Below are 22,924 nucleotides of genomic sequence, written 5' to 3'. Positions count from 1 at the left end.
AAGCAATACAGGGGGGAATGCAGTAGATAGAACATTTCCAGAATTCAGTTTCAATTTGTCTTATAACAGTGTATATATGTGTGCGCACGTTTGAACTGGTGGTTCAGTTGATTATTGAATTTCTATCCGTTAATATATTTTCCACAGAGATCCTGATTTTAGGAAAGGGTTAAAAAGCTGAACTAGGAAGAAGGATATATTAAAAAGTACAAGTGCACTTGCACATTTGTATACATAAGGTAATTTAAGCCAAGATCCATAGTGTGGGGATTCATTGGGAAAACCTGGACTCTCGTCTTGTTTTATAAAAACCCTGCTGTGTCTGGTGAACAGAGGTTGTCTGTATAGAGGACGGTTATTGAAAACTTTGCAATGTAAGTATCTCATCAGGTCAGTAGAGTTTCCCTGACAAGGTGTTAGTTAGCATTGTGAATCTGACTCTTTCAAATTCACTATTGCACATCGTTCTCTACTGACTTGGTCTTTATGGCAATATCAGCATTTGTTATCTGCTAGCCTGCACATGTCACCCAACCTCCATGTCCTTGCAAAGAGACAGAATCTGATCAATTCACTGCCCGCTTACCTGAAACACTTCCATCCACTTTCAACAACAAATGGATCAGTAGACGAGGATTTCTGCCACCATTAAGGGTTGTTGCGTATCCTGGCATTCTGGATGGAGTATTACGTTAACTGCATGCAAACTTCATAAAAGCACACTATAAAAATTCTAAGTATCGATAAAAAAAACACAAGCATTGGAAATACTTGGGTGGGAGAGAGAAGCCACTGTTGCCCTGTTTTGATATGCTGCTTCTTATTCTGCCCCACTGGCGAAACTTTACCACGTGGTGCCTTTGAACGGGCATTAGCATATAGGCAGCAGCTAAACCAGAGTTGGAAACAAACCTATGGAAGTCACTGGCATGCACATGTTTTAATTAGCCGACAGGGGTTGGCAGAGGAGGGACAGAGAGCTCTGCTCCTCTCCCAGCAGCCTGCTGCATGTCTGTACTGGGTGAAGAGGAGGCAGCTTCTGTCCTGCAGCAACTTACTTGCTGGAGTGCCCCATCCATCGTCTGTCAGTCCATTAGCTCACTTGCATGCAATTCCTTATTGTTTATGGCTACCAGGCAAGTGTGTTAATACAGGGGTAAACTAAACAGTTCATACTTCGAAGTGGGGAGAGGCTTTCCCGCAAGGTTTGGCAAGCCGCTTTGAGGTTTTATTACAATCAAGCGGTATATAAATCTTGTTAAATAAATAAATAAAAGTCATTCTCTGTGAGAAGCTTGACTTTGCTTCACTAGTTGACGAAATATGAATAAGGAAAATCCCTACAAATTCATAAAGGAAGAGAAGTTTGTATCTTTTTTGAAGAAAGGGAGCATTTGCCCATTTGTATATAGCAGCTGTATGCCAATGAACCTGGATATTTTAACATGAACACTATCCTGGCACTATTTCTCCTCAGTCTATTTAGCTTCCCGAATTTATGCTAGTATGGTTTAGAAGAGAGCCCTACTTGCCTGTATAAACACAAGAAGGGTGGAATAGCACTACCAGGTAAAGCATAAAGCATCCTGCATGAAGACAGTGAAATGACCAGTGTGCCTCTGCAGTATTAGGCAACGGAGCATGTGTATAGTGTGTTCCTTGAGGGCAGCATAGGAGCTAACATGCTTCTGGATTTATCTGGCACTGTTTGATCCTGTCAAAAGGAAACTGTGTAATGACTCACACATGCGGGAGTGAACAAAGCAGTTTTGGGGAATATATCCCATCCCCAAAGAGGCAGTTTGTTCAGTTAAAAACCAGTCATTCCTCTTTTAAAAAATCTAGGAGTGGCCAGCGGCTTAAAACTCTTCTCCCATATCCCATGGCCCCATACAAACAAATAAAACATGGGAAGCGGCAAAGAAGAGTGTAGATGAATTAGTTGATATTTTCAGGCAGTTTTTCTAGGGTTTTCCTATGGTCTATTTCCTATATACACTTCTAGTTCACGCACATTTTAAGCTTTACAAATGACAACCCAGGTATATTCAAATAAAACATAGTGATTATTTTCTGTTAGGCAAAAGGCCGATATAAGTAGATGGTGTTGACCTGTGTTTCAAGACCTAGACTGTCTAGTTCACTTTTTGGTTGTGCTGTGATCATCCTGTGTTGCTTTGGGTGGGTCATTGCTTCAGTAACATCTAATTTCAATGACAGTTACCCCCGTTTTGGAATAGAATTACAGTGAAGTAGTTGGGTGTACTTCTTGGTGTTGGGCACCTTAGAAAAGCCTCTGTAAATAAGGTACTTGACCACATGAACAGGGTGAAAAAAAGCTTGCTTGTGGTGTGTGTGTGTGTGTGTGTGTGTGTGTGTGAAGGATTGGAGGAGATGCAGAAAGCCTGTTTTTCTGCCAGCAGCAAAGACTCGAAAAGAAGTATATAATGGGAGAGGCAGTAGATCCTGTCAAATAGCAGGACTTCATCCATTGTAGTGAGGTAGGGAACAGCTGGATTTTTAGATGAAGGGCAATACCATGCCAGTATAATGGAGCAAAGTGATATTTGAGCATCGTCAAACACTTCGTACCTTAATTTTCCTCGTGTACCCTATAGGATAATTCTTTGCATTCTTGTTATTCAACATTCATTAACTCCAAAATATTTACAAATGATTTATGTTTGTAACCTAGTAGGGAGTTTTTAAACTTGAACCCAGTGTGTTTTGTATAGAAAGCACTCCATAGCATGACCTGAATTTGACCCAGCTCTGCCCATTTTTCTGCCCTGAAGATATTCTTGGGACTCTCAGAAATGGCTTCCCAGATGGACGAAGGTCTGGGTCACAGAGCTCTTCCGATTTACGTGTGAAAGGATGCTGCCGCCTTTTGGTTTAGGTCCTGATTTGCCAGATGTGGGATTAAAGGTGGAAATGCTGAATATCAGATAATTGACATAACTGGACTGTTTGTGGCAAGTTGTTTTGCTGCAATCTGATTAGTTACAGCCAGCCCTTAACGTCACAATAAACAGCCAGTTGAAATTGATGACTATCTCCTTCTAGCTCAGGCTGAAGCAGCATTATCTTTGCCTAGACAAGGGAGTGGAAACAGTACTGTTAACATCTCTCTGCGTTCCTATTTTTTGGTGGGTGGGGGCACTCCGTATGGTGTAACTAGGTTCTTACGGCTCACTTAAATGCCCAGCAAACATTTTTTGTGTGCCCAGCTAGTTGACTGAGAAGCATTTCAAGAAGGCAAGAAAAAGTTCATAGAGGGGTGCCAAGGATATAATACAAAGCTACATCTTCATCTTCCAGTGAGCCTAACAGTCTAGAACAGTGTTTCCCAACCGGTGTTCCGCGGCACACTACTGTGCCGTGAGACATCGGCTGGTGTGCCGTGGGAGGGAGGCGAGCGAGAGGCGGCGGCGGCGAGGATCCGGCGGGGGTGGGGGGAGCGGGGGCCGTCGCGCGCAACCGAACTCACTTGGCGCGCTGCCGGCTTGTCCTCCTTCAACCCGGGTCGGGCCAGGCCTGCTCACGTCCCCGGATCCCCTAGCAGCAGCCGCACGCTCTCCAAAAGCGCAACGCTGCGCGCAACCGCTCAGCCAGCTGGTGCTCTGCGACTCCGCCCTTTCCCCTCCCAGCGCCGGAGGGTTCGCGCGACCGCAGCTGTTCCCTTTCGCAGCGCGCGGGAAACAATTCCAAGCCGATTGCCTTGTGCCGAAAAGCACCGCCTCTCCTTCCAGCTCAGGCCCGGGCCGCCGGCTCCCCGAATGACGTCACGGGGCGGGGCTTTAATGGTGGTGTGCCGCGAGATTTTTTTCCGGTAAACAGGTGTGCCGTTGCCCAAAAACGTTTGGGAAACACTGGTCTAGAACAACTTGGTTCTTGGAGGTCACTTTTCAGTATTATTGACCTTTTCCAATTCCAGAGAGTATGCTGATACCAAGTAGTTTATGCAGAGAGTTGGCATCCCTCTCTTCCCTGATTCATCTTGGTTCAACTATTGGACATACACAATGTTTTAGGCAAGCCCCAGCTTCTATTTTAGAAGATGTTGTGCCTTTGTTTCTTGCAGCTGCCTGGCATTTGTTTTGACAAGGTACCTTCTCCAAACACAGACTATGGCTACGGACTCTGGCAAGTTGCATTTGTTCATTAATGAACGGTGCCCTGGTTTTCTTCTATTTCTCTGCCTTCGTGTATTACTAGGGTGGGTGCATTAATCTGAAGTGGATGGCAGTTTATAATGCCAAGATACTTTCTTAGCAAGCAAAATTTAGCAGTTTTTCCCCTCGCACTTAAAGAAAAAGTGCAGACTGGTTTTTTTCCAATAAGTAGAAGGGGGAGGCTGGCACAGCAGAGTGGAGAACTGAAGAAGAGGAGGAGGAGGAGGAGGAGGAGGAAGAAGAGTCGTCTCTTATACCCTCCCCCCTTTCTAGTAGAAACCATTTTCTACAAAATATATCAAAAGCAGTCACTTTTTTGAGATTTTATGTGTGTTTTAACTAGACCAAACTATGCAGTTGGGTGATGAAAGAATGTTAATATTACTTTTGCAGTAGACTCTTGAGGTGGAATTTGCAGGTGTGAAGGAAAGCAATTGTTCTGATTTAAAGATTTAAGTTGCAGGACTTCAGTCAACTTCACCCCTGACCTTTTCTTGTCCTATTTTTGCCTCTGATGTAAACATAACATTCATGTTGTTCATGGAAGGAGGCATCGTTTTAATTTTGAGTGCCAAAAATCTTTGCACTGAGGTCGCTTTCTCTCCTACGCCCTATTCATTCAGTCAGATAAAGTGGCATTTCAATAATACAACATAACAATCATGCTGAGCATTTTCTTTTTGTTCATCTAACTTAAAATTTACCTTTATGCCTGGCCAATATTTGGTTTCAAGTATCCCATACTTCAGGTCGTGTAATTCTGAGAGTCATGTGTGGCATAGCGAAAGGACAGAAACGATCATTTCTCTCCCTAGGCAATTAGAAATTAAAACTTAATACTCTGGTTTTTTTGAGATTTAATATTTTCATTTTTCATAACAAAGTTGTTGCACTATCTATATTTGGATAAAATGTTCTACATTTGTGATCAGGTTGTGTATTATTAATTTCTGTAACGCTTTTAAAATTTCTGTATTCTTGATCTTTTTAACATACTCTTTGACAGTTTGCTGTTATCCCCATTTTAGAGATGGGGAATTTATAATGGAGTACAATTGGTTAACTTTGTCCAGCATTTTTTCTGTTGAAACAAAAGCTACACAGAATTCTTGCTATTTGCAGCCTTTTGTTTTTTTAAAAAATAGAAACTATTTTTTGGCTCCATCACCACATTCAGAGAAATGATCTACAAATGAGAGTCCTGCTTGTTTCAATTTGTACGCTTTCAGACTGCACCTACTGTTTTTATTTTCCCATAGTATTTCAGTGTGAAGTCTTAAAAGTAACCATAGTGCAGAAATTAGTATCTCGCCTCCCACAGGATACTCAAATAGGATTTACCGGGCTATACTGTAAGGTTGAGCTTTTATTTTTTTTATTGGCAAAATCTCGACAAAAAAAGACACTGCCAACACAGGTTGCCATATGTAAAGATTTTCCCAGACATTTCAGCAATTTCTGCCCAGAGGCTGTTTCTGACAGCTGATTGCCGGCTATGTCTGGGAAATTCCGGATGTATGGCAACCGACTATACAAATATTTTCAGAGGAACAAAATTCCTTCCAGTAGCACCTTAAAGACCAACTAAGTTAGTTCTTGGTATGAGCTTTCAGTGTGCATGCACACGAAAGCTCATACCAAGAACTAACTTAGTTGGTCTTTAAGGTGCTACTGGAAGGAATTTTGTTATTTTGACTATGGCAGACCAACACGGCTACCTATCTGTAATTTTCAGAGGAGTAAGAGAGGAGGCTGGTGTATGTGCAAAGTACAGTGGTACCTCGGGTTAACAACTTAATTCATCCTGGAGGCCTGTTCTTAACCTGAAACTGTTCTTAACCTGAAGCACCACTTTAGCTAATGGGGCCTCCTGCTGCCGCTGCGCCGCTGCTGCACAGTTTCTGTTCTCATCCTGAAGCAAAGTTCTTAACCCGAGGTAATATTTCTGGGTTAGTGGAGTCTGTAACCTGAAGCATATGTAACTTGAAGCGTATGTAACCCAAGGTACCACTGTATGTATCTGGTGTGTTCTGTAGTAGAAATGCCCTATATTGTGTCTTCTACCATGTAGCTTGCTCAGGGTAGAACAACTTACTTGATCACTGAAAAGGGCAACTACCAGTAAAAGAAATAACACCATTCTTGTGGAGTCCATGTATTGGTGGTAATGCAGACACCTAGTGTTGGTTTGGAATCCAGAGCAGAACTGGGCCAAGCGTGGTAAATAAGGCACTTGGTGAGGGAAGTTCTAGATCAACTCTCCCGCTGCTTTATTCTCCCTACAATAATGCAATCTCTTGTCTGTTGTGAAAGGACTTTCTCAAGGGAAGGCAGAAGGGGTTGGTTGCTATTAGACGATCGATTCTAAGGGATCAATAGGGCCAGAATGAAATATAACTAATGAAAAGCATTTTTGAACATGCATGTGTTACACTAGGATGGGAACTTCAGATAAAAACTCCCTGTTATGCACTGAATTATGCAAATGTCCAGAGTTAAAGAGTCTCTCTCTCTCTCTCTCTCTCTCTCTCTCTCTCTCTCTCTCTGTGTGTGTGTGTGTGTGTGCGTGTTCTTGACTTTCTATAGCCATCTGGAATAAAGGGAGACATACTCAATGTTTTGATAACTGATGTATTTCCTTGTACTATGAAACCAGTACGAGCGCATCTTGACCTTTTTGCAGAGGGCAAAATGAAAAACCCCGTCATGACTATTCTTACTATTTGACTATCATTTTTCTTAATAATGTAATATTTATTGAAATAAAAGAGGTTTCCATGCTCTGGTGTCAGCAGAAAATGTTTATAGAGTTTCTACAGTGTTTTCACAGTCTAGAGTAAAAGTCCAATGTGAATTTTTAAGTTTTGCTGCCTGAAACCTTGATATAGTAGCCTTGCCCTGACTTGGAATAACCAGGCGCTTCTTCCCTCCCCTAGCCCATGCCGCCACACGGAGAAAGCTCTGTTCCAAAATTTGACACATTATTGCATAAAATCAAATGTCTGCTTTTGCTTGCTGATGCGCTGTAGGGCTGTGTTTTTCCTTTAAAGGTACTGTACATATTCATGTGCTTTGAAAATATATTGTTTGAAGTACAGTGCACTAAAATAAACTAAAGAAAGGAATTGTTTGAATAATGTCTGTCGGATTCTGTAGTTCTTGGTTACGGCATGTAATGGTTCGAGAAACTGGTGAGGGGTTCCTTGTGGTGCTAGTTCTTTCTTGGAGTGGCATGTTAACACATTATTTATGACATATTATAAAGTAAGTATAGCACTGTCTAGGTCTGTTAAAGGTGGCATGGCAAGCATGATGTGTCTGTGCTTGTGACATTTTACCTAGCGTGTGTGTGTGTGTGTGTGTGTGTGTGTGTGTGTGTGGAAGGGAATCTCATAGTTCCTGAGAAATAGCAATATTTTTAGACCCTATTTTCACAATCACTGGAATTGTGTGGGAAATCCTTTCCTGGGCTGTACCACTTCAGATTGCAGGTGGTGAATTTTCTCCATGGCATCAGGAGAAACACCCTTTAGAGAAGATTAAAACTCTTTATCCTGGTGTACCAAGACCTCCCCCTGTGGGAAGCATTCAGATGCCACCCCATTGCACCTGGAAATGGTACACCCTAAGAAAACCTATGTAACTTCATTTATTATGTACAATGGGCCTAAACGTTTGTACTGTACTCTCCCCTGACCCAAGTTCAAGGTTGAGTGTGACAGTTTCTAATGAGGTTCAGTTTGCATTATACTACATATGGACCTGATAAAGTGGTAACCCAGGAGTAAGAATCGGTGAAATGAGAGAGAAGCGTTTTAAAAACCCATCTCTTCCGTGAAAGGGTTTTGTCATCCTAGTAATTTTAGTTAATCTGAAGTAGGAAAATCCTTCTCCTTCCAGTGTTCTTAAATCTTTATATGCCTCCACTTAGTGATGTATCCAATTTGAGGCTATTTAGTGCTGGAGCACGTGTTCTGTCATCTAGGGATGAATGAATTTTAAGAGTTTCCTTGGATTTTAAGGTCTGGGATGAGACTAGAGTGGCACTCAGGGTGATTTCTGATCCTTGGTCTCCAGGTTGCCTTTGTTGAACCTCTTCCTCCTTGGACACTCTGTAGACCATCTTAGAATAAAATACTATGAAGATTGTATAGAAATACCCCAAATAAAATAAAAAATTCCTTTCAGCAATCTTTCATTCACATAGTTCACTTTTTGGTCTATCAGTCATTTTGTTCTTGTGTGTATGGAATTTGTAGCACAGTATTGGAAGTACTATGATTAGTTGCTTCCTTCTTGATGAAATCAAAGACAGTCATGTTGACCCACTTTAGGCTGATCTTTTGCTAATAAGCCATGGTACATTGGACTGAGAATGAACATTACGCTTGTATATGCCCTTCCTCCCTTTCCCTTCTCTTATGCACTCTGATGAAAAACTACCAGGGTTTGTTTAAATCAGTTTCCTATTACATTAGAACCAGGAAACCTGAAACCAGGTTTAATCTCTGATTACAAACTAGGATATGATTTCCCTAGTTTTCCACTGAAAACTGAAATTTAATAAAGTCTTGCATTATAGTACACAAGAATAGGGAACAGGGAGGCGTGCAGGTATAGCACTTTTCTCTTGGTGCAAAAATCATTTATGTCTGAAATAAGCCACTGCCCCCCTTCCCCCACCTGTTAGAACGGAAAGTTCCCTTTTTGGCCCAGTAATAGCATTAAGGCACTATTGTATTTCCTCTATTCTAAATTTTGGTGAACCACCCTGATAAACTTTTATACGGAGGTATAAAAATCTCAAACATTGCAAGGAGTGTATTATCTAGCACTACTCTAGAACTAGGCATTCACATTTAGCCAACTACGGGAATGGGATGCTGACATCTTGCGTGGCCCACTTTTAAGATATATCCATTAAAACTAAAAAAACTGTAACCCCATATTTCAAGCTGCAGAAATTGCAGCTTTTGATAATTTCTATGTTCCCGAAGATTGGCATGTTGGATATTGCTCAGGCATGTTCAGGCCCTACTGTTTTGTCCCCATGTGAAACAGAACACATCAAGGTGTGCAAATGAAGGTGACTGTCTAAAGAGCTTCAGACTGCCTGCACTTTGTGACAAAAGTTGCAGCAGTAACAAAGCCAAAATCACTCTGTTAATCATCTGGAAATAGCATTCCACCCTGACATAGCTGAAGGGGAAGGTGGGGGGATGGTGGAGGAGAGGTTCCAACATGACCCATAAACACAAGAGGACTACCATAATCTGATTTGTTAGTCTGGGATGAGCTGGATTGTGAATCTCTTTCCAGTTCTCAGTAGGAGCGATAACGCTGCCATTAAAGCCCTGAATGCAACTAGTATTTATTTTGCTGTCATATGGAGTTCTTGCTATGGGTTAGTGATTGAATAGGTAGAGAGATTCACTTTCTGCTGTAGAGGAAAAGTTAAGACATGTCGGAGAAACAGCTCTGTTTCTTCCGATTCCATGCTTGTCCTGTGATCATGCAAGCTACAATTTCTTCAGAGCTATAAATCTAGTATTGTGTATTTTGTGAAATCAAGAGTGCAGGAGCTGGAAGGTGCTGAGGACCTTGGGCTACACATATTACCCAGCATAAGATGACCAAGAATTTTTAGGTCAAAAAGAACCTGCATATTTATCTTCTTTGCTCCATTTGTTTTCTTTTAGTCTCTTTCCCCTGATAGTCCATGTGGCAGTAAAGCAATATGGGAAAGTTTTAAATTGAAATTATTGCAGCTATTTCTGGCATCACACCGAAGTTGGCCAAGTCAACTGACTTTACAGAGCTACCATTTATTTTTTTATTTTTTTGGGGGGGTGCAGTTAGATTTGCTCATATCTAACATGTGCATACATGCAATTCTCTTTGTGATGTGAGCTATTCAGTTACTTGTTTAATAGCCTATTCTAAAACTAGTAAACTAGTTCTTAGCTGTTTCTTGTTGAAGGAAGTGGCTAATTTGGAGCCTTGTAAACTGTAAGGCAAAATTAACTGAAGCAGGCAGAGTTCCCAGATGTACAGCTTTGCACTGAGGGCGGCACCAGTTAAATGGTATAATCTTGCACTATAGGCATGTATGCACTGGATGCATTTTTGCCTGGAGGATTTAGGAATTTGTCTCCTGGCTGCTGGTACTACTTACTGATTCTGATTTATTAGTTCTTTATTGTTAAAAAAAATTGATAAGCTGTAGGATATAGGAACAGTTTTAACAGAGCAAACATTTTCATAGAGCAGTTTGGGACTGGGCCAAGGCCCATTTCCACTATGTTCTTGAGGATAGTAGTTGCTCCCCCCCCCATTGACAGCAAACTGCTGCTTCTGTTGAGTAAAGGGCTTAATTAGAGTAAGACACTGGATAGGCTTTCCGTATCTGAGTACTTGTTATGCTGCATCTTCTTGTTCTTTCTTTGGCAGTACGTACAAAATGATGGTAGTATTTCAGCAGCTACCTTGGTGGTATGACTGAGGTATGCTTCACTCTCATAAAACAGGGCAGAACTTGAATCAGGGAAGTTGATTCACACAACTCCTAACAAGTTGCCGGTAATACCTTTTACTTCTTGGATTCTGTAGTGCATGCCTGCATGATTAAAAAAAATAAAATTAAAGTCTTATTTAAGACAGATTCTTGCCTTCCGAAGAAATTGTGATTGCAGTGGGAGGGGGTTCAAATTTTACTGTATTTTTACTTATTTAGGGTATTTCTTTCTGGATGATGCCCATCCACAGTGGCTTGAAGTAGGGAATGTTTACAAAATATCAACTGTAAAAGTTTGCAAAATATATACAGTGTTCGAAAACAAAACAAATAAATATGCTCAGCTGGCCAATTGAGCACTTTTACAGCACTAGAAAAATAGAATTGTATAGTTGGAAGGGCCCCAGGGGTCATTCTAGTCCAACCCTGCTGCAATGCAGGAATCTCAACTAGGAACTCTCAGTTCAAGACTGGACTAGTCAAAAAAGAGATGTCTTTAAAGCCTTTTGAAAAACTTGAAGCCTGGAAGCCTGTCTCAGATGCACTGGCATAAAGTTCCAAACCCATGCGGCCATCATGGAGAAGGCTTTCTCCCTCATTTAAACCAGCAGTTTAAATGAACACTTCTATATGAGAGCTTGTTCCTTGGCCTGCTTCTTCTTGCATCTGATGTTTGGGGTTATTCGACAATACAGTCATACCTCGGGTTACGGACCCGCCGAAACCCGGAAGTACTGGAACGGGTTACTTCCGGGTTTTGGCGGTTGCGCATGTGCAAAACCAAATCGCAACCCACGCGTGCGCAGACGTGCTGCCTCGGGTTGCGAGCGTGCATCCCACACGGATCCTATTCGCAACCTGAGCGTCCACTGTAGTTTTAGCAGAAGCAACTGGCTTCCCTTGCCCTTATTAAGCTTAGAATATGTGGGCTGAGCCATAGTTGCTTTATTAAGCATCCCCTCCTCAGCTGATCACTCATCAGAATATTGCCAGTGTACCTGTGGATATTTCTGGTGCTTGCAATTTATAGGTAGCTGGGCAGACAGACTTCTCATTGTCTCTAGGGGCAAAGAAAACAACACACACACAAACACACACACACGCGCGCTTAGTAGGGCCAGAAATGCTTTTGTCTGTTTCTGAATTGGTGATTAAGCCATTAGCTGTATGTAGCTAATGCTTGAGATGACAACTAAACCCCCCACATTTGACTTTCATGCTACATGGTGGGGCAGTATGTTTTAATTCACATATTAAACCTTTTACTGAATGTGAGACCAAATGTGAAATTGGGTGGTGGGTGGTGGTGCTGCTATCTGAAAATCTTGTTGAGGTGTAAATTTGTCCCATGACTGGTAATGACTTCTCTTGTATAAGCTATGAATGAAGGAGACTGGACACAGCATATGCAAACTAATTGTATTTGATGTCTTCCGCTGGTGAATTCGCATGAGCTTTCCATGAGCTAAATCCCTGCTTGCAGAGCAGCAAAGTCATTCAGAGCCTCTCTATCCTGTAAAAATGTAAACACGCAAATCAAGGTGGGAGATGAGGCTTCCTTTCATTACTTTAATTTTGTGTGTTGTGCATGTCTCCTTTCTTTCCTGCACACTTTTATCCACGTGCAAGTGTGTAAGGTAGGTTTCCAGTAGCAGGAAACATTGAGGGCATAGTGTGGCTAAGAGTTGCAATTCCATTCATTTTCTTTTTTCATCCACGGTTTAAATTGTTTCCATTTTTGTATTTTCTTTTCTGTTTAATTAGGTTGTGATGGGAAATTATCTCTATTCGAGAGTAAAACTCCTGACTTTGTCCCAAGCTGAAATTTTGCGTGTTGCACAAGTACATAATGGCGAGAGGGTTTTTTTTTTAATAATAAAAAAATTCTTCATAAAAGCTTCTTAAAAGAGAAACTGTTTTCCTTCCCCATGCTGCCTCCTCCCTGCCCCCCCTAATTAAACGGTTTGAATTTGCACGTTAACCGCTTGGCGCTTCCTCGGCGCCTCAGATGATTAGAAAGGGATATTCATTTATGCCTTTTAAACGCCGCCCCGATTAAAATCAGAGAGATTTTTTCCTTCATCAAAATCTAACATCCTTGAAAAATTAATTTGATGCCTCTTGTTATCAATTAATTGAATCTCGTTGGGAAGGAGGCTTGTGCAGCGGGTGGTTAGAGCTAGTCCTTCTGTTCTTAGCTGCTTTTTTTAAAACACACTCTCTCCCCCCCTCTACTGCTTCTTCCAAACTGTGACATTATAAAACTTTCTTTTATTATCTTACTCTTCTTATATAAAATAAATGAATAAAACTTGTTTCTGCCCCCGCCTTTCTTGGGGTGTCTTCATATACAGTATAGAAAGGAAACCTCCTCTTCCTTCTACTTCCTAAGAAGACTTCAGGAAAAAAAATAGTGCTTTAGCAATTTCTTGCCAATGTAGCTGGGTTTTCATTCTCTTTCAAATGGGGATATTGGATATTTCATTTGACTCTCCCTTTCAATTAAAAACGTAGAGCACCTTCACTTAAACCTGCTTCTTTTCTCTGCTGAAGTAATTTTTTTGTTGTAAATTTCGGTTCTTCCCACGAGACGAGACAGACTCCTTCAATATGAATAGACTTCTTTCCCCACTTTATTAACTTCTCAACTCTTTGTCCCCTTTTCTGCTTTCTTAAACAAAAAGCTGGCAATCAAAGGTACTGACTTATTCGCACAAGCTTTTTTTATTATTTCTTTAAAAATTATTTAAATAAACTATATCTTGAAGTGTTTTTCTCTTCTTTTCTGTATTACACTGAAACTGCAGAGTTATTCAGACTCTATGTCTCCCTAGTTCTATAACATGATCATGAATAGATGGATGGAGCAAATTTTAGATTGCAACAGAATAGCATGAGCAGTAGAGAACAAAATTTTCACTTCCTCAATCTCCATTGCTTTAGGAAGGCCACTCCTGTTAATGGTACTTAAGTGTTCTCACAGACCTGGCAAGAATATAAACTTGTATGTATCGTTCACCTTACAGCTACTGTTTTCAATCCTGTAGTGTTCATCCTCAGACTGGGATCCCTCTAGTAATTAGACTCTACAGAAGTATTTTGAAATTAAAGTTTTTTGCCCTATCTGTCCATCTGTCTGGATATAAAATGATAATCATGGAAGACAACAGTGTAAACTTACCAGCAAGTCTGTTTAATGGCTATCTCACCTAGCTTCTCTGCGTAGTTTGGTCCTTTCATAGCTGTTTTTATACAACTGTTGTTGAGAAATGGTAGTGTTCCTGATTAACGACAGTCGCAGCTGAGAGCATAGACTTGTCATGCAGAAATGGCTTCCCCTACAGGCAGAGCTACTGATTCGGCAAAAGTGAATGAAATTTTGTAAATTAAACCATATGCACGTTTAAGAAAACTCCACTGGAGTTCAGTTTTGCATAGCAAGTAATTTTGCAGGTTAATGTGTAATTGGCATAATTCTTATTTATGTGAATATGGTGGTCGATGCAATTCCTCTTTCAGAATGAAAGTAGGAAACTATTATTATTAGGATGAATATATTTAAGCATCTGCAACTTAAAAATGCTAACAGATTTGCCAACTATAATTGACATAAAGTTTAAAAATAAAACTAGCTGGAAATCAGTAATGTGTCACTGACTCCATTCCTTAGCTGGTTGGCCTATTACTAATAGAAACTGCAAAAAAATCCCCAAATGTGAGAACCTGATGGTAGCACAGCAAAAGCCATAAAATAGTTTGGACCTCAAATAAATGAAATGTTTTGGAGTGTAATTAATAATTACCCAAGGGTTACCTCTGGTTGAACCTAGTAGTGTCTAAGGGGTAGACCATCTAGTTCAGTTGGGAAGTGAACATAGCACATTTTGCATACTATGTGTTCTACTACTAATAATGCTGGGCTTTCTACTTTTTCACCCATTTCTGAGCCTACAATGCACTTTGCTATTTTGATTTCAAGCTTATCTTTTCAAGGGCTCGCAAAAATGTTCAAGACCCATTTACACTCTGTAGGCTGTGTTTTGTCACTTGCTTGTTCTAAACCATCAAGGGGTAGGAGGAGAAATACCAAGTCATGATTAAATCGTGGTCAATATTATGCTCCAGTTAGTTGTGAACCTGAACACCACTTAGCTTGGTGTGTTAGATATAAAGTGATAACTGAGCTGTTCCTGTTGTGTGTATCCCTTGAATTACTGATTTCTTAATTTTGTTAAGTAGATTCTGCACTAAGACAGCAGCTTCATGTATTATTATTATTATGCAAAGGAAAAAAGTTGGAAGGGTGTATGCATCCCTCTTCTTAGTTTCATCATCACTGATTGACTTGGAAAACTCAGTATTTTTTTTCTCTGGGCCCTTTGGGAAAGTGATGCTTTCAAGGTTTCTATATTGAAATGTATTTTTCTACTAAGCAGAACAGCATGGTTAGTTGGTCATCTGCTGTACCAAAGATGATCTTCGTGGAACAGTCAGGGGTTTGTTTGATGACAGAACTTCAGGTTAGGTGTTGGTCTTACAGAGCATAAATTGAACTTTAGACTATAAAATGCTTCAACAGTCCTGGTTTTATGCTACCCTTAGAAGCTTGTTAGTTTAGTTGCAGCCTCCTATGCTTACCCTGATACTTCAATTGGTTATGGAAGTTCACAGTGCAGTTCATTGTGGAGCAGCGTTAGAAACTCTGATATATAAGCTAGGCACCAAATGGCTCCTTAAACCAGGGTTACAGTCACCAAAACGGAATGCGTAGTGGCTATTTTGGGGCCAGACAGCTCAAAAGCCATCTTTTTCAACAAGACTTTTTGCTTCCTGAAATTAATTGTGATTGCGCAGATAAAATATAACAGATAGAATTCTGCGGGTTGCGTTGTTAGTGTGTGAAAACAGTCCAGATCAAAGGATCTCTAGGCATGCACTTCCAGAGGGGTGGAGACATCAGAATTTGTATAATTTTCACTTCTATTGTGACTTATATGCATCAAGCGTGAAAGATGTACATTAGAGCCCTATACTTGTTTGATGTAAGTCCCACTGAGTTCAATGGAGCTTACTCCTAGGCAAGAGGGTTTAAGATTGCAGTCTTCCAGAACAATCCAACCTCCCCCTACTATGCACTAAGTCAAGTAGCTGTAGTAGTGTGGTAGTGAAACCTTTCTAGAGTGGGCAAGGTTGATATTGGATGGTGTGCTCCTTCTTACAACTTCAAAGTATATTCTCATTTAGATATTTTAAGTCCTTTTTTTATTCCATAAAAAACTGCACGCTCAAGTAATACGTTTTCCAGCATATTTTGAATAACTTATGTCAGTATGTGTCACCTTAGTTTTCTAATGCTGAATAAAATGGAGGGTTTGTTCACATGAAACTAGAAATTTCATTTGCCCTCTCACTTTTTTGGTCCATTTTCAGTGACTAAATTCTTAGCACTGTAGGTCTGGCCTTTGAATGATAGCCTGAAATCCTATATATGTTTATTGGAAATAAGCATTGAAAGCAGTGGGATGTATGCATAGGATGAATCTCATTTTTATAAAATACTGTTATGGAAAAACAGCTTTAAACCCTGCATGTTCAGTGGTACATATTCTCAAGGTTGGCATGCATGGCTCTGAGCCTTAGTTGTTGAAAAGTCATACAATTTATATGATTTCGATTACAAGCCTGGGTTGCAAAAAATAGGTGTTCTTTTTTATATATATAAAAATGAAATGGGAAAAAAATCTAGTTTATAGATTCATAGTATCCTTTGCTATAAGCCACACTTGAATATTACACTCTTAGTCTGGCTTGTACCTGCAGTGACAATCGGTACTTATTATCACTTGGGTTTGCCAAGCGAGTGGAGAACTATCTAGTCCTTAAGAACTGCATTGTGCATATTCTGGTATTAATGTGAATATAAGTTAATTTGCACATGCAGAAAATATTTAACAAGAAAATGGTGTCTGAATGATTGTCCTTCAGAAACATAGCTCTTTTTCTTTTCCCCACTTTCATAGAGTATTCAGGGACTCCATTCCTTCAGAGGCAGTGGGGTAGTACATTTTGCCCCAGATCGCATGTCAGCCATCCTGGACTTTCAGAATGTATACCAAGGATGCACAAAGGTGTCTTACCGTAGGCAACCTCTTGCTCCCCCTTTTTACCTTGCAAAAAGCCCCCCCCCCAATAATCCCTAGTTAACAGGTGAGGATATGACAGTTCTTAGTAGTTCTCTTGCTCTTTTCTTGGGAATAAGAGAGGCCACTCTGTATATATTACATACATTTGAGCTTTCCACAGAAATGTCACAGGATCTCTTTGCATTTCATACACTTCTGGCCTTGCTATTTACATGCCTCGTCTCCTGTCCCCCACCTTCAAGCCTCCGTAGCCTTATCGTCAGTTGAGGATCATGCTTCAGGTATCTGTTGATACTCTAGTTCACAAATACTTGCACTGCAATACATCTGTTAGTCTGTAAGATGCCACAGGATTTTGTTCTTTGCAGGACTGTTGGTTATAATCACTTTCCTAAAATCTGGTAATCTATCCTCATTGTGGTTTGTACTTGATTAAAAGCAAGACCTTTTTGTTCTGTATCACTTTTTATGTATAGTTTGGTATAAACTAGGGGGGTTATACGATATGATGGAAAATTTGGAAAACTCAGATCTGAGCTCTTAAATGTTCTTTGGCTTTTTAAATCCCATTCTTAGGTATATGCCTAAGATGCATCTGGTGTGAACTTGGTGGTAAACCTAGGTTGCCTTAATTGGTTTGATAGAGGACTACACTTGTTTTGGGGTGTCAGAAGTTGTGAATGACCAGATTCGTTCTAAAAACAGAGGAAACTATTGGCTAGAGTTATTCGCATGCAAGTCCAGAGGCACTGCATATGCACAATTATATTTCGACGATGTCTTTTATAAGAGCAGTCGTGTTGGAAACATGCATTATTCGTTATAGCATGAAATAGCCTTCCCGGTGGCAACAGAACAAAAGTTTAAAAATTCAGTTGCCATCTCTGAACAGATTAGTGCTGGCAAGCAGTAGCCTCTTCACTATGCCCTCCTCCTTTTTGAAACCCTTCAGGGTGACACAATGAGGAAGGTTCTGTTACCCTCGCTTAGACCCAGTCTCTCACACACATATGGTTTCCTGAGTCTCCCAAACAGTAAGGCAGGAGCCCCTGTGTGTGCAACGTCACTATTTAATTAGTCGTCCCTGATTAACAAAACTTGGCGTTCAGCTTCCTTCTGCCCTCATCTTTCCTGGCTTCGAATCAATGGCTTTGATATGCTAATTAGGGAGTAATTTAATTTCAAAAGGCCGCAATTAACAAGGGTGTTGTGGACATGCTGTAGTTAAGCGGCGTAATCTAATTTGCATTAGTAACAAGCAGGGACTAATTAGAAGCTTAATTAGACACTTAGATGGCTCTTGTGTTTACTTTCTTAATGAGATGGAGTGGGGCTCTTTTTTTAATCTTTTCAAGAGCTCAGCAGAAAGCAAGCAGTGGGTGAAACCAGGATGCCAACGCCTGGCACTTTTTCAGTCGCTGAAGGCAGCGAAAGCAGGCCGGTTGCCTCACCCAGTCACTCCTCTCCGCAGAAGAGATGAAGGCTTCCAATTCTAGCCTTGGCATCTTATATAGGATAATAATGGCGGAAGAAACTCTGCTACTGTGGAAGGATTTAAAAGTTGGCTATTTCCCTCCCCCCCCCCTCATTCTGATGAAAGGCACATAGGAAGTGACCTTGTATCAAGTCAGATCATTGGTTTGTCTAGATCTGTATTCTATGGATCAACTGGCAGTGGCTCTTCGGGGTTTCAGGCGGAATCTTTTCTAGCTGTATCTGGAGATACCATGGATTGTACATGAGACCTTCTACATGGAATATTGACCTATGGCCCTTCTAGGGGAAGGCAAGTGACTGTATTGGAGAGGCCAATTCCTGCTCATTGTTAACTATGTGGTCCCCTATTTAAGTGCTAAGTTTTGCTTAAAATGGTGGATATGCAAAGGTTGTTCTAGGCTGCATTAGAAGCCCATAGATCCTTTTCTAATTCATCTTCATTCCCACCAGTTGAACACCTCCCGTGAAAAATTTCATTATCTTGTAAATACTTTACCTGCTGCACATAGTCTTGATGGTCTAACCCCCTGGACTGGACTTTCAAATGTTATTTCCTTTGTCAAAAATAGAGTCCCCAGTTGTACAATGGAAATGTCTACAATTCTCACTTCTTTATGACCTAGGAGAAAGGAGACTGTATGAAATGTAAGTCTATGCAACTTCTCCCTGGCTCCAGCTTCAGGGAGACAACTGCCATAGAATTATTTTCAACTCCTCTTCAGAGTCAAGGATTTGGAGAAATAGGAAAAACTTGGAAAGCAACAGAATCTGGACAGGGTTTCACATTGTTTTGCATTGTGAGTTCACTAATGAATGTCAACGCTAGAAGCAACACTAGACTATAGAAAAGTATGAAGTGCAAGAGCATGGGACATTGAAGGGAAGTTGTCATGTTGTTTTAATGACTATTAGTGCATGGGGTGGGCTTATTCCAAAATAAAAAGTTGCTTTTTTAGCTAGATGAAAGTAGTAGATGAAAGCATCCATAGGTGTGATCCCTTTAAAGGGGGTACCTGGACTAAGCCAATCCTTGCTTCCTTAAATCTCTTCTAATTTACTGTAATGCTTTAAATTCATTTTAGCTCTTGCAGATTTTATTTTCTAATCCCTTTCCACATTTCCATGTGTTTGTGTGTTAATTAAAGGGTAAAAAGCCACTCTGAGCAATCCTAGGTTCTTCTTCTCCTCCTGAACCCAAAGCCTTTTAAGATTAAGAGCTGTTTTCTAAAGACTTCCTATTACCCACACTTGGGGAGGAATATCGTTCAACTCTTCACATGTTTAAGCAAAGACTGAATGTGAGTAAAGGTTTGTGAGAGAAAATACTTTATCCTTCAGATAGCTGTGCAAACTCATTGCTGGCTAGCACTAGTGTTGCTTAGTCAATCTAAAGGCCAAGTTGTAGCATTCTGAAGTGGTCCTAGGGAGGTATTGCTCCCTTCCTTACTACACCTTTTACAAGTCTCCACAGACTGGAATTCAAAATATCAAGTAGTATGGTGCAGTATGTAGACTTTGGGGTTTCAACATGGGTGATGAGCCATGAGGCTTAGGGCAGCTTCCTGTGTGACACATTTCTCCTTGGCAGTTGGAGGACAGAAAGAATTCTGTGAAATAACCTTTATAAGGTGGCCTAGAAAATCACTGTTCTCAGTGCAACAGTACTTGAAAATAAATCTTTTTTTAAAAAGACTGTTCGGTTTCCCAGCTACTTAGCCTTAGCCTCAGATCATTTGCTGAATGCTGAGAATAAAATAAGCAGAAAAATGAAACTCTAGGCATGAAAAAGTGTTGTTTGTGGCATCTCTTATGCCTGAAGGAGCATCTCTTTCAGTACCAACTTGCCTACATGTTAAGATCTGCTGAGACCCATGTCCATGTACCTCCTTTATCAGAGATACATTTGACCGCAAGAGACAGAATCTTCTCAATAGTGGCGTTATGCCTATGGAATGCCCTCCCCAAAGAGGCACACTTGATGCATACATTGCAGTGTGCCTGGTGCCTGGAAAAAATGTTATTATTTACCCAAGTATCTTAGTCTGTTGTAAACTTTGGTTTGTTTTTAACATTTTTTTTGCTGTTTTATTGTAATTTTGATTATGATATGATTTTTTGTTGCACATCACCCTAAAATTCAAGTACAGTAAAGGATGATGTAGAAATGTTTAGGTAAGTTAATAATAGTACGTTGCTAGTTAGGATAGTTGGGGCAAGTCTGTTCTTCATCACCCCACCTTCTTTGCATAGGATTCATCTTCCTGGGTTCATAAAGCATTTCCTTTCCATTACTTTTTTGTGATCTTTTGCCAGAATATAGGCAACAGATTTTATTCTTAAGGGAGAGACAAACAGACTTGGGGAAATTTACAGGACTTTGCTAGGAAAGGATTGACTGTTGAACCTTGAACATATTGGCATCTCCACTTCTTTAAAACAATATGTGTGTTTTTTTATTTTACTGTTTTATCTTTTGTTAAGTGTTTTGATTTTTTTATAGTGAATGGCATATAAATTTTATGAAATAAATTAATAAAATAAAAATATTTACAAACTTAAATGAAAGAATTAAGTGTTTCATTTAGCTACTTCTTCTAACCTTTGGCAAAGAGTAGCTGCATGCTGATGTATTTGAATCCTGGCATTCACAACTTGGGGAGAAGACCTTTTGGGTGGTAAACTGAGTGCTATGCCTGGCCTTAGTCTCTTCCTTTCTTGGTAGTTCTGAAGCCTGAAAGAATGAATTGGGCAAACCGGTTTGGTTGAATGTTGGGAGGGGCTGAACTTTCAGAGTTTGGAACTGAATGGGAATTGCCCTGAAGCTGTATGAATTTGGATCTCTAAGACTGTGGTTATTAAAATATGACAAGAGTATGTTCCGACTTTCAACCAAAAATAAGCTCCTGCCAGCTCAGTGCCAGAAGTTAAAAATTTCATTTGGCCTCCTTTTTCAGCTAGAATGTGATAGAAGGTGCAAGAAAGCCAGAGAATTGTCCAAAACACAAGGGTACATATGTGAATAGGGTTTAGAATATATTCTCTCCCTATGCTTCCTTGAGATTAGGGTTTGTTTAATCTAGACAGAATGCTGTTGATGTAGCGTGCGATGTGCTACATAGTGAATTTTCAGTCTAATCTTCATATTTTGGTACTGGAAGGAATCTTCATGCATCTCAGATTGGTCATGGCTTCTGGAGTGGGAAAGGATGTGTGTATGCATGTATGTTTGTGTATTTGCACATATTGCCTACTGCTGTGTGCATGCTTGGCCTTCATACTTATATGCAACAATTTGCTGTACTACCACCGTATAGTAAGTTCACAATTTATGTGCTCATTCAGCTTTATGTGTTTGGCAATTTAAAAAAAGGGGGGGTGAGCATCCAGGAAAAAATACTTTGGGTGCAATGGCGGGTGGGACTGCCATTGTGTTTTGACTATACACAATTTGGGCTTTAAGTGAGATCCTTGGAGGGCTTACTGTACTTGCAGTGCACAGCTCTTGCTTGTACCATTCCATGTTCTGAACTTCTTGGATTTATCTGTGGAGTGCACTCAGGAACTAGTGAGTGGAGCGTCTTGCTTTTTGACACATATAAAAAAATAAAAGAATTGTCCAGTAGCACCTTAGACACCAACTAAGTTTGTTCTTGGTATAAGCTTTTGTGTGCATGCACACTTCTTCAGATTGCTTTTTGACATTCAAGTTTGGACAAAATTGATATTTGCTCCTTTTTAGCCCATATACTATTTACAGAATCAGGGGTTTTTTTTCTAATCGAAGTGAATTCTCTTATCTTCTGATGACTTTTCTTTTCCAAGCTTAAAAATAGACCCTCACAGACAGGGTTCGAAACTAGCAGGGCGCCAGCTGCATTTTGCGCCTAAAGATTCTCCATTTGTGAGCACCTCAAAAAATCTGGGTGCCATGTTTTGAGCCTGACTGAAACTTCAGGATTACTGAAATGTTTGTGCTTTGAAGCCTCAAAGTATATGTTAAGGATAAACAATATGTTAAGGAGTTTAGCAATAAATAGTAGAGTGTTTTGAAAACTGAAGTATGGTACCAATATTTATATTGTAAACACTAAATTTAACATGTATTAATAATTTCTGTTAAAGTGATATTAACAGTCTCACTTATGTGAATTGTGTACTAGTTCATGCTTATCAAAATAATAAATAAAAAGTGTTGCTGAACACCCCCCCCCCCAAATGGCGACTGTACATTCTGTTTTGGCGCCCACAACCCAGGTCCCAAGAGCCATTTGGCTCCTAGCAGTTTCTAACTCACAGATCTAAGTAGACCTTGCTGTCTCTTACAGCGTGGGGCACTCTATTCTCCTCGGCTACCTCAGCATTTTGGAAAGTGCACCTGCTGCCCAAGTAGAAAGCAAATACAGAGTTTTTGCTGCCTTCTGGAATGTTGCTGTTGTGCTTATGGGCTCTTGCTTTCTCCCCGCCACTCAGTGCTACTTGGCAGTGAGGTGGAAGGCACAGACACAGATGATGCATGTGGGTGTCTTATCTGCTGTGACTTACTCAGGGGGTCAAATGTGTAAAGGTGGCGAGAGCAGAATCTTTGATGGCAGAAG

The 22,924-nt window shown here is 40.4% G+C and overlaps 1 protein-coding gene and 1 long non-coding RNA gene across 5 annotated transcripts in view; one reads left to right on the top strand and one right to left on the bottom strand.

The window, feature by feature from the left end:
* Positions 1-22,924, top strand: part of FOXP4 (forkhead box P4) — a 151,694-nt gene that overhangs the window by 6,117 nt on the left and 122,653 nt on the right. The window lies entirely within an intron of this gene.
* Positions 12,095-22,884, bottom strand: LOC310709536. The gene is made up of 3 exons (XR_014527563.1): positions 22,624-22,884; positions 18,826-18,948; positions 12,095-12,202 (listed from the first exon to the last, which is right to left on the bottom strand). It is a non-coding gene; the product is annotated as an uncharacterized lncRNA (long non-coding RNA).

Source organism: Podarcis liolepis (assembly GCF_965112155.1).
Source record: "Podarcis liolepis genome assembly, chromosome: 6".
In the NCBI taxonomy this organism is placed as follows: Eukaryota; Metazoa; Chordata; class Lepidosauria; order Squamata; family Lacertidae; genus Podarcis; species Podarcis liolepis.
This window is presented reverse-complemented; position numbering and strand designations above follow the sequence as displayed.